This window comes from Vombatus ursinus, unplaced genomic scaffold (genome assembly GCF_900497805.2).
Source record: "Vombatus ursinus unplaced genomic scaffold, bare-nosed wombat genome assembly UNPS02014812.1, whole genome shotgun sequence".
Classification (NCBI taxonomy): Eukaryota; Metazoa; Chordata; class Mammalia; order Diprotodontia; family Vombatidae; genus Vombatus; species Vombatus ursinus.
This window is the reverse complement of record NW_020954590.1, coordinates 50876301-50887740: the sequence shown is the minus strand read 5'-3', so window position 1 is coordinate 50887740 and position 11440 is coordinate 50876301. Positions and strand designations below refer to the sequence as shown.

The 11440-nt window shown below is 39.6% G+C and overlaps 1 pseudogene; it reads right to left on the bottom strand.

Annotated features, from left to right (window-relative positions):
• Positions 1-8512: 8512 nt before the first annotated feature.
• LOC114053954 overlaps positions 8513-11440 on the bottom strand; it is a 5801-nt pseudogene continuing 2873 nt past the window's right edge.

Here is an 11440-nt window from a genome sequence, read left to right as displayed (position 1 = left end):
TATATGACATTTCTTCTCTCTTAAGAACTAGTATAGATCTCTACACATAGTAGGTGCTTAAGGAATATTTGTTTAATTTAACTGAATGGAATTGAATTTCCCAATGCTCATCTGTCTGGCATTTCCCACTATTTTATGTAACCCAGTTTTTTCCACCTAATTTCTGTAATTGTCCATTCTTTTTTTAACTTACCAGAATGCCTTACATTTTTACGTGACAGGCAATTATTTATTTCTAGAAAATATGGCAGATTTATCCCGAACAGGTCATTGTTTTCATGCAATAATTTTACATGATGATTTTTCAATGTATATATCCCAAAGCACTGAAACGACACACAGGTCTCCCAAAAATAGTGAAGGCATAGAACTGACACTATTACATATATTTATACATTTTTTTTCCTTTCAAGTGTACTTCGTTTTAGGGTGTAGCCTTTAGTCAGATACAACCAACATTTATCACATTGTTATGGGGATTTTGAAAGTGCTAGGCCTAAAATAGTAGAATGGATTTTGTTACGTTTATTTTCTTTAAGGCATTAAGGAGTAAAAGACTTTTTTTCTATTTAAATCACAGGAGAGTTAAAGCCAGTGTGATAAGAGTGCTCACTGGGGAGTAAGGAAGCCTAGGTTTCAGTCCCAATTTTTCTATCAAAGGTTGAGCCAATGTTGTTACACTCTAAGGTAGGATAAAGATTGGAGTTCATGGCTGAGACTGAGGGAAAGTCAGCCACTGACAATTGGCCCTCGGGTGTATCTGTCAGTGAAGCTTGCTCAATTACTGGCAAGTTAGGTTGGGGACGTAAGGGGATTCAGGGTCATACCTAGAACATAAATTCATCTTGGAAGAAAGACAACAGAGAGGGGAGTATGAAGATCAGTCCAAAAAAGGGGTGTTGGCCTGTACCCCCAAATAGAAAGAAACAATTTCACTATTGAAGGAAGAAGAGAAGAATAGAATCTGCTCTAGACAGATCAATCAAAATGGGGATGTAAATAAAATTGAAGAACAGAAAAAATAGAGAGCCTGAGCCCTCAAAGGAAAGTAAATGTGCCACTTTTAGGGCTTAGAGCACAGAGATGCACACACACACACACACACACACACACACACACACACACTCCATTGTTGTTATTGTTGTTGGTACTCCAAGAAGACCAATGACATCACAAGGGAATGTCTTGACTTATAAGTGAATTTGATTTTAAATGAGACGGAGCTGTGCATAGTCATCAGCCTCACCCTCTCCTCCAGACTCATCAAAGTCCAGTGGCAAGACAAAAAAGTCAAGATGACTGGTCTTTCCCAGACCTCAGTTTGTCTGAGGCAACACCCATTCAATGACTAAGGGCTAGGTCAAAACCTGAAAGGATGAGAAAGCTTTTAGGTTTAAGTAGAGAAATCTTTTTCATTGAAAGTCAAGGTAGCACTTGGGACTTTCCCAGTCTTTTGTGGATGGGTCAAGGTAAGTTATCCTCAGCGTGACCAAGTTGTAGAACTATAGAAGGAAAGTGAATGCCTAGGCCCTAGATGCCTACATCCATAATTTAGGACTAAAAAAGCAAATTCCAGAGGTATGAGATATTGCAACCCTGGCCAGCCAAATCCATGGCAAGGAATTGGATTAATATCAATGCCAAGAACAGGTAGGAGGTTAGATTAGGTAAGAGAGAGTCCGGGCAGAGTGGGCCTAATGCCAGAATTAAACTCAGAACATTGAAACAGTTACCCCTTTCATCAGTCAGTTTTAACACAGTCTACCTCATCACTTTGCATGTTTCCCTAAAGCATGTTTGCATGCTTTGTGTAAATACTTTTCTAAAAAGCGAAAAAGGAAGAAAGGAAGAAACAAATGAAGCATATATTAAGCACTCACTATGTGCAAAACACTGTGCTAAGCTAGAAATATAAACAGAAAAGCAAGAAAGTCTTTGCTTTCAAGGAACATATTCTAATGGGGGAAACAACACATGTGGAAGGATTCAGATTAAATCATATAGAAAAATCTCATAGTCCTTAGGTTATAATGTCAAAGTAGAGGTTAATGCCTCTTCTTTAATTTCATTTCCACTGATAAAATCATATCACTTTCTGATGCTGAACCACATTGATGGTAAGTACTTTCCTTTCTAGGTGTTCAATAGTTGAATAGTATACTGCTTCTAGGAAGTAAAAGGTGACAGCTAGGTGGTATGGTGGATAGTGCTCCAGAATTGGGAAGCCCTGAGTTCAAATCTGACCTCAGACACTTACTAGCTGTGTGACCCTTGGCAAGTCATTTACCTCTGCCTGCCTCAGTTTCCTCAGCTGTGAAATAAGGATGATAATAATATCACCTATCTCACAGGGTTGTTGTGAGGGTCAAAAGAGGTGATATTTGTAAGGTGTTTAGCACATGCATGGCACATAGTAAGCCCTTAAATAAATTTTTGTTCTTTTCCTTTCCCTAAAAGATAAGAGGGGGAAAGAAGGAAGCCTGTCAGCCTTCCCCCAAGGTATTCTGGTAGTAGGAAATCCATTAGACAGAGGTAGATGGCCAGAGTGGTCCTGGCTAACACCAAACAAAATGGCTTCACACAACAGTGGTGGTGGGAGGAGACTGGGGTGGCTCTCCTCTCCCTGCCCTGTTAGTCTCTCCATCAAGGCTATGGAACCCCACAATCTTCGTAGTCAATCCCTTGGGGCTTCAGCTTAATCATCTGTAAAAATATATACAACCACGGAAATGAAAATGTCACTAAAAGGAAGCAAACTCTGAGTGACTCAAAAACCAATGATGGTCCCAGAAAATAGATAATGAAACATACCTCCCTCCCAGCAGAGAGATAGATGTGGTCACTGTATCTATTGTTTTCCTTAAGTTTTTTTTTTTTATTTGTTATGGAGGAAATTTGAATTAGATCACAGGCTCATGGTTCTAAAGCTAGAAGAGACTTCAACCCCCACACTTCACAGATGAAGAAGCTGAAGGCTAGGGAGATTAAGTGACTTACCCTAAGTCACACTAGTAAATATCAGAGTCAAGATTTTAATCCATCTTTTCTGACCCTCCCCCAGTCACCCTGCAGGAGAAATAGCTGCAGCAAGTGGGGAGGGGCACAAGAGGGAGGTGCACAACCCTGGACCAGTCTAGTTACCTCTGTTGTTGCTGTTGTTCATCCTCCATCCTCAAAGAGGACCAATTACATCATGGGGTGATGTCTTCATTCGAAAGTGAATTGGATTTAAGTGAGGCAGAGCTGTGCAAAATCATTACCTTCACTCTCTCTTTGAGTCATCAAAATCCAGTGGCAAGACAACTGACAAGCTGGCATGCAGTGGATGACCTTGCTATCTTCTATGTTTGACCAAGCTCTAAGCACTCTATAATGCCAACAACCCTGAGAGACTATAAGCTTTACTATTAATCTGCTTCTTCTCCTCCTACTTCTCAATCTTTCCAAATCTGACTTCTAATGTCATCATTCTACTAAAACTGCTCTCTACAAAGTTACCATGATCTCTTAATTGCCAAATCTTATGGTCTTTGCTCAGTTCTCATCATTCTCAGCCTATCTGCTGCATTTGATACTGTTACCCGTCCTTTTCCCCTGGGAGACTCCTCTCTAGATGTTCATGACACCAATCTCTCTGGGTTTTCCTTCTACCTATCTGACTACTCTTTTTCTACATACCATGTCCTTTGCTGGCTCATAATCCATATCACAGCCCCTAATTGTGGGTATTATCAAGGTTCATTCCTAGACCCTCTTCTTTTCTCCCTCTATACTCTCTCAGTAAACTCAGCAGCCCCCATGGGGGGCTTATAGTCCTTATAGTCCATCTCTATGCTGATGACTTAGAGATATAGATAGATAGATACATACATACATACGTACATACATACATACCCAGTCCCAATGTCTACCTTGGATTTCAGTCCCATATAACTATTTACCTACTGGACATTTCAAGCTGGATGTCCTGGAAATATCATGTTTGGAACTGATTATATTCTCCTCCCCAAAAGGCATTTCTCTTCCCAAACTTCACTATTTCTGTTAAAGGTACCACTATATTTCCAGTCTCCCAAGTTCACAACTACAGCATTATCCTCAACTTCTCACTCTCACTCATCCCACATATCCAATCAGTTGCCAAATCTTGCTATTTTACCCCCATAACCTCTCTTATATTCAACTCTTTATTCACATCACTGTCACTTAGTTCAGATCTTCATTAGTTCTTGCCTAGAATATTGTAGCAAATTCTTAACTGATTTCCCTGCCTTAAATGTCTCCTCTCCTTAGTCCAATCTATTTGAGAGAATTCCCTGTTAGTACCCCATGAAAGGGACTGTCTGAAAGATCCAAAGATCATTGACAACTGAGAGCCAAGAATTAGGGACTCTCATCACAGCAACTGCCTTTCCCTGTTGTCTATAAAAGTGATCTGTGAAACAGCTCCCCTTTCCTTTTCACTCGGAGATCAGGATACAGCAAGGGAGAGGGAAGGAAATCTCTCCCTTTTCCATCTCTTCCGAAAAGAGCCAAAAATGGTGACTTACAGAAGCCCATGGTGAGTGACTTGTGCTTATCCAGGTTAGTTCATGGACCTGGAGTCCCTGGTTACCTTCTTCCTTTCATCTCTTTTTCTTAGCACAAGTGAGAGGCAAAGGTTCTTGAGAATGGTCTGTCTATGTAAATTCTGTTGTTGTTTAGTTGGTAAGTCATGTCCAACTCTTTGTGACCCCCTTGGACCATAACAAGCCAGGTCTTTCTATCTGCCACTTTCTCTCAAAGTCTATCCAAGTTCATGTTCATGGTTTCCATGACACTATCTATCCATCTCATCCTCTCCTGTCCCCTTTTCCTTTTGCCTTCAATCTTTCCCAATGACAGGGTCTTTTCCAATGAGTCCTGTCTTCTCATTACATGGCCAAGGTACTTAAGCTTCATCTTCAGTATTTGATCTTCCAGTGAGTAGTCTGGGTTAATTTAAATATTAACTGATTTGATCTCCTTTCTATCCAAGGGACCTTCAAAGTCTTCTCCAGCACCACAATTCAAAAGCATCAATCCTGCAGCACTCAGTTTTCCTTATAGTCCAACTCTCACAACTGTACATTGCTATTGGAAAAACCATAGCTTTGACTATATGGGCTCTTGTTGGCAAGGTGATGTCTCTGCTTTTTAGTATGCTCTCCAGATTTGCCATAATTTTCCTTCTAAGGAACAAGCATCTTTTAATTTCATGGTTACAGTTGGCATCTGTGGTGATGCCTGAACCTAAAAATATAAAATTTGAAACTATTTTCATTTCTTCTCCCTCTATTTGCCAGGAAATGATGGGACCAGTTGCCAAGATCTTAGTTTGTTTGTTTGTTTGTTTGTTTTATGCTAAGCTTCAAGCCATCTTTTACACTCTCCTCTTTCACCCTCATCAAGAAGCTTCTTAATTCTTCTTCACTTTCTATCAGCAGAGTAGTATTATCTGCATATCTGAGATTGTTGATATTTCTTTCAGCAATCTTAATTCTGGCTTTTGAGTCATACAGCCTGGCATTTTGCATGATGTGCTGGGCATATAAGTTAAATAAATAAGGCAACAATATAAAGTCTTTTCATACTCCTTTTCCCATCTAAACCAATCAGTTGTTCCATATTTGGTTCTAATGTTGTTTCTTGGCCCACATACAAGTTCCTCAAGAGATAAGTAAGATTACCTGGTACTCCCATCTCTTTGAGGATTTGACACATTTTGTTGTGTTTACATAGACAAAGACTTTAATGTAGTCAATGAAGCAGAAGTAAAAATTTTTTGAACTCCCTTGCTTTCTCCATAATCCAGTGAATGCTGGCAATTTGGTCTTTAGTTCCTCTGTCTCTTCAAAAAACCAGACAGCTCTTCTGGTAATTCTCAGTTCACATATTGCTGAATCTTAAACATAACTTTGTTGGCATATGAAATAAGTGAGATTGTTTGGTAATGTAAACATTCCTTTTCATTGCCCTTCTTTAGGATTGGGACATAAATTGATCATTTCCAATCCAGTGGCCACTGTTCAGTTTTCCAACTTTGCTGGCATATCGAGTGTAGCACTTTAACAATACCATTTTTTTTTTTAGGATTTTAAATAGCTTAGCTGGAATTCCATTACCTCTACTATCTTTATTGTTAGCAATGCTTCCTAATGCCCACTTGACTTTATTCTTCAGGATGTCTGGCTCTAGATCAGTAACCACATCATCATGGTTATCGATGATGGTAAGATCTTTCTTGTATAGTTCTTTTGCATATTCTTGCCACCTCTTCTTAATTTCTTCTACTTCTGTTAAGTCCCGCCCATGTGTGTCTTTTATCACACTCATCTTTGAATGAAACATTTCCTTGATATCTATAATTTTCTTGAAGAGATCTCCTGTCTTTCCATTCTGTTGTTTTCTTCCATTTCTTCGCATTGCTCGTTTAAGAAAACCTTCTTACACAAATCTCTCCTTGCTCTTCTCTGGAATTCTGCATTCAGTTGGGTATATCTTTCCCTTTCTCTTTCCTTCTTTCCTCAACTATTTGTAAAGTCTCATCAGACAGCCGTTTTGTTTTCTTACTCTTCTTTTTCTTTATAATGTTTTTTGTTGTTGCCTCCTTTACAATATGGCAAATCTCTGTCCATAGTTCTTCAGGCACTCTCTCTACCATATCTGATCCTTTAAATGTATTCATCACCTCCTATCACCTATATAGTCTGATTTTAATTCATTTAAACTGACTGTACAGAACTTTGCAACCTTGGGCTACAAAGTATATAATCAATCTGATTCCTGTATTGACCATCTAATTCCCCATGTGCTATCATTATATTCCTGCCAATAAAAATATATACCCCCTGATGCTAATAATCGCCTTTTCAAGTGGATGTATTTTCCAGAAAAGATCCTCTTTGCTTTGGGCTTCTTTGCTGAAATGACTCTAAACGAACTAACTTATCATCGATCCATCCATCCATTCATTCATTCATTCATTCATTTGTTCATTCATTCTTAAGGGGATAAGCCTCTTGTAGACCTTAAATCACACATCATTTCTGATGCTTGCCCTGTTTACGGATTAAAAGCAAAGACCAGCCTGGTGCCACATAATGACAAATCCTTTTTAAAAGGATTTTAACGATAGCCTGTAACTATGACAATGAGACCCAGGGGATATAAGAGGGACTACAAAATGAAGTATCCTTAAAATGTGTTGCATAACATTAAATGAGACTAATTCTAAAATGAGCTGCCATGAATCATACAGGAAAATCAAGTCTCACAAACAGACATAAAAACAAGACAAAGAGAGTTCTGACAAATACAGGAAAATTTGTTATTTTCTCCCTAGGCCTACAATTCCAGTTAGCCAGGAAGTGAATTGTAGCCATTTAGGTCTTATTTACTATCATGTATCTTAGGTACCTTCACCATCTCCAGGGTATGTGAGTGAGAGGGGAGGGGCTGTTTCCTTCTGCCAAGGAGCCTGAGAACAGAGCAGGCAGTATGCTCAGAAGCACTGCCCTTCAATAAGGGTAATCTAAGATACCCTTTGGCCCTCAAGGAACATGTGCAGGGAGATGGCCTTCTTGACCTCCACATGCATTTCTGGTAGGAGGGGAAAGATGGAGGCCAAAGGCACAAGTAATTTTGGAGTCCAAAGAGTCTAGACCAGGGGTGGAGAACCTATGGCCTCAAGACCACATGTTGCCCTCTAGGTCCTCAAGTGCAGCCCTTTGACTGAATCCAAACTTCACAGAATAAATCCCTTCAATAGAAGAATTTGTTCGGTAAAACTTGGACTCAGTCAAAAGGCTGCACAAGAGGACCTACAAGGCCACATGTGGCCTTGAGGCCACAGGTTCCCCACCCCTGATCTAGACCCAACCTAAAACATGATGGAGCTTATCTTCAGAACACATGCATCTTGTCACAAACATATCCCACCACATAATAGAGGATGCAGCAGTGCATTCTATAGCCCTGCTTAACCAACAGTGGGGAACACCACCCCAAAGACATTCAGAGATAGAGGTTCCTTGTTTACTGTATTTTACTTGCAAGTGGAAGTTAGCTGGGAGAAGAGCAAATCAATCTGATTCTGAGGCCTTGACCAAGATGTACAATTCTAAATGAAATACCAGGGGCCATGTGGCTGTGGACCACAATCACCAAGTTTGAATTTGCTTCTTCTTCTCGTTAATAGAAAAAGTTTAATAAAAGGGAGACATTTTCACTGTACACTTTTGAACCAAGATAAAACAATACTCTTCCTCAGAGGAAATGGTGGATTTTACAACTCAGAACTCAGGAGCTCACTTTAAATTTTCCAATATAACACTTTTGGTAATACCCATCAAGTTACAAGGAATCTAGAAGACAATCATCAGTCCATTCTTCCTCCTCCAGCTTAGATTTCTTTGAGACTTACTCATCATCTTCATCTTCTTTACTTTACACATTACACTTCCATCTTCTTTACATTTAGATTAAATCCAAGTTAAGCACTGTGATTCAGCTCCAGTTTCTGTTTTAGGGCAGTAAGTTCCTTGGGCTTTGGCAGTTCATACTTATTTACTAAGACTTTCATGCATTATATTGTATCTACTAACTATGACAAACAGACTCAATTCTCTTTTAACATAAGACTCTTTGATAAGTAACTTTCCATATTGATTCTAGCCTTAAAGACACTAGACAAAATGGTAGTCAGAGCAATCTCTAAAGGTGTATATAAAAGGTAAGCATCTGTCAAAGCAATTTTATTAAGAAAGTCATCATTGGGAGCCAAGATGGCAGAGTACAAACTGGGATGCAGCTGGACCTTCCTAGCATTCCCTTCCAAATAGTGCTAAAATAATGCCTCAAATCAAATTTTGGAGCAGCAGAGCCAGCAAAAGGTCAGAGGGAGACATTTTTCCCAGCCAAAGTCAGCTTAGAAAGTCAGCAGAAGAAGTGACACCAGGGTGGGAACCAGCCCAGAGTATGGTAGCAGCACAAGCAGTAGGTTTTGTAGGCAGTCACAAGAGCAGCAGCAATACTAGCTTCAGGAGCTCTCAGCCCAGAGACAGTAAGTAGGTCAATCAGTCAGACAACTAGTCAGAAAGAGATTACGGGAGACCCTTTGCTGGCATTGGGTGCAGCTGGAGCTAATTGGCAACTCTATTGCCCATAAGCACTTCTGGGTTGCAATTCCTGAAAAGAGAGGAGCTCTTGTGATCAGTCACAAGGGATCAGGGGGCTGTGGTCACAGTTGCAGGGCCAAGAGGAGAGCTGGTCCTCGTGGCTGCATGAGAACAGGAGACTTGGTCACAGTTTCAGGGACCAAAGGAGCACTAGTACCTGCGGCAACAGGAGAGCAGGGGCCTTTCCTAGATAAAAACCAGAGTGCAGACCTAAAGAGCAATGACCCCATCTCTCCCAAGATAACACCACCTCAGAAGCACTGAAAACTTTCAGACCCCCAGAAAACAGCTCGGAAAACAGCAGCATGAAAAAGCCTGAAGCTTGGCACAGTAACTCCCCGCCCCTAAATGAGCACAGCCCAACTTTAACACCAATTTCAAAGTGAATAAATAGGCTGGGGAAATGAGCAAACTACCAAAAAAAAAAAAGAGAGAGAGAGAGAGAGAAAGAGAGAGAGAACTTAACCATAAAAAGCTGCCACAGTGGCAGGAAAAACCAAGACATAAACTTAAAAAAAGACAATAATATGAAAATAGCTATAAGGAAAACCTCAAAGAAAAATGCTAATTGGACTCAGAGCTAGCAAGAATTCCTAGAAGAGTTAAAGAAAGAGATAAGAATGGTAAAGGAAAAATTGAGAAAAGAATGAAAGTGACGCAAGAAAATTATGAAAAGAAAATTAACAGCTTGGTAAAAGAGGCACAAAAAATACTGAAGAAAATAACAACTTAAAAAACCAAATTGACCTAACAGTAAAAGAGACACAAAAATTCACTGAAGAAAAGAACTTCTTAAAAAGCAGGATTGGTCAAATGGAAAAAGAGGCACAAAAAATCACTGAAGGAAATAATTCCTAAAAATTAGAATTAAGCAGGTGGAGGCTAATGACTCCATGAGACTTTAAGAAACAATAAAACAAAGTGAAAAGAATGAAAAAAAAGATACTGAAAAAAAAAACCAACTGACCTAGAAAATAGGTCAAAAAGAGATCATTTAAGAATTATTGAGAGGGGCAGCTAGGTGGCACAATGGATAGAACACCAGCCCTGAAGTCAGGAGGACCCGAGTTCAAATCTGGCCTCAGACCAAACACTTGACATTTACTAGCTATGTGATCCTGGGCAAGTCACTTAACCCCAATTGCCTAACAAAAAAAAAAAAAAGAATTATTGGACTACCTGAAAGTCATGATCAAAAAAAAGAACTGAGACATCATATCTCAAGAAATTATCAAGTAAAATACACATGTCCAGAGGGTAAAATAGAAATTGAAAAAATCCACTAATCATATCTTGAAAGAGATCCTGAAATGGAAACTCCTACAATTATTATTGCCAAATTCCAGAGCGCCCTGGTCCAGGAGAAAATATTGCAAGCAGCCAGAAAGAAACCACTCAAGGGGGCAACTAGGTGGTGCAGTGGATAGAGCACTGGCCCTGGAGTCAGGAGGACATAAGCTCAAATCTGGCCTCAGACACAACACTTACTATCTATGCGACCTTGGGCAAGTCACTTAACCCCAACTGCCTTCACCCCCCCCCCAAAAAAGAAAGAAACCATTCAAATATTGTGGAGCCATAATCAGGACCACACAAGATCTAGCACCTTCCACATTAAAAAAAGCAGAAGGCTTAGAATATGATATTCTGGAAGGCAGAGGAGCTAGGATTACAACCAAGAATAACCCACCTAGCAAAACTGAGTATAATCCTTCAGGGGGAAAAATGAACATTTAATGAAATCGAGGATGTCCAAGCATTCCTGATGAAAAAATGAGAGCTGAATAGAAAATTTGACATTCAAACAGAAGACTCAAGAGAATCATAAAAAGTAGACAGGAAATAGTAATCATAATGGAAGTAATAAAGTCAAACTGTTTATGGTCTTATACGAAGAAATGATTCATGTAACTCCTAAGAACTTTGTCATTATTAGGGCAGTTAGAAGGAGTCTACATAGACAGAAGGCATAAGTGAGAGTTAATTATGTTAAGATGATCTCCCAAAAAATGAAGGGGTGAGAAAGAGGGATGTGCTGAGAGAAGAGGAAAAGGAGAGAGAGGTAAAATGGGGAAAGTTTTCTCACGTCAAAGAGACATGAAAGGAAGAGCTTTTGTAGTGGAGGGGGAAATGGGGGCAAGGGACAGCGAGTAATGCCTGAACCTCAACCTCATCAGGATTGATTCAAAGAGGAATATAGATAGATAGATAGATAGATAGATAGATAGATAGATAGATAGATA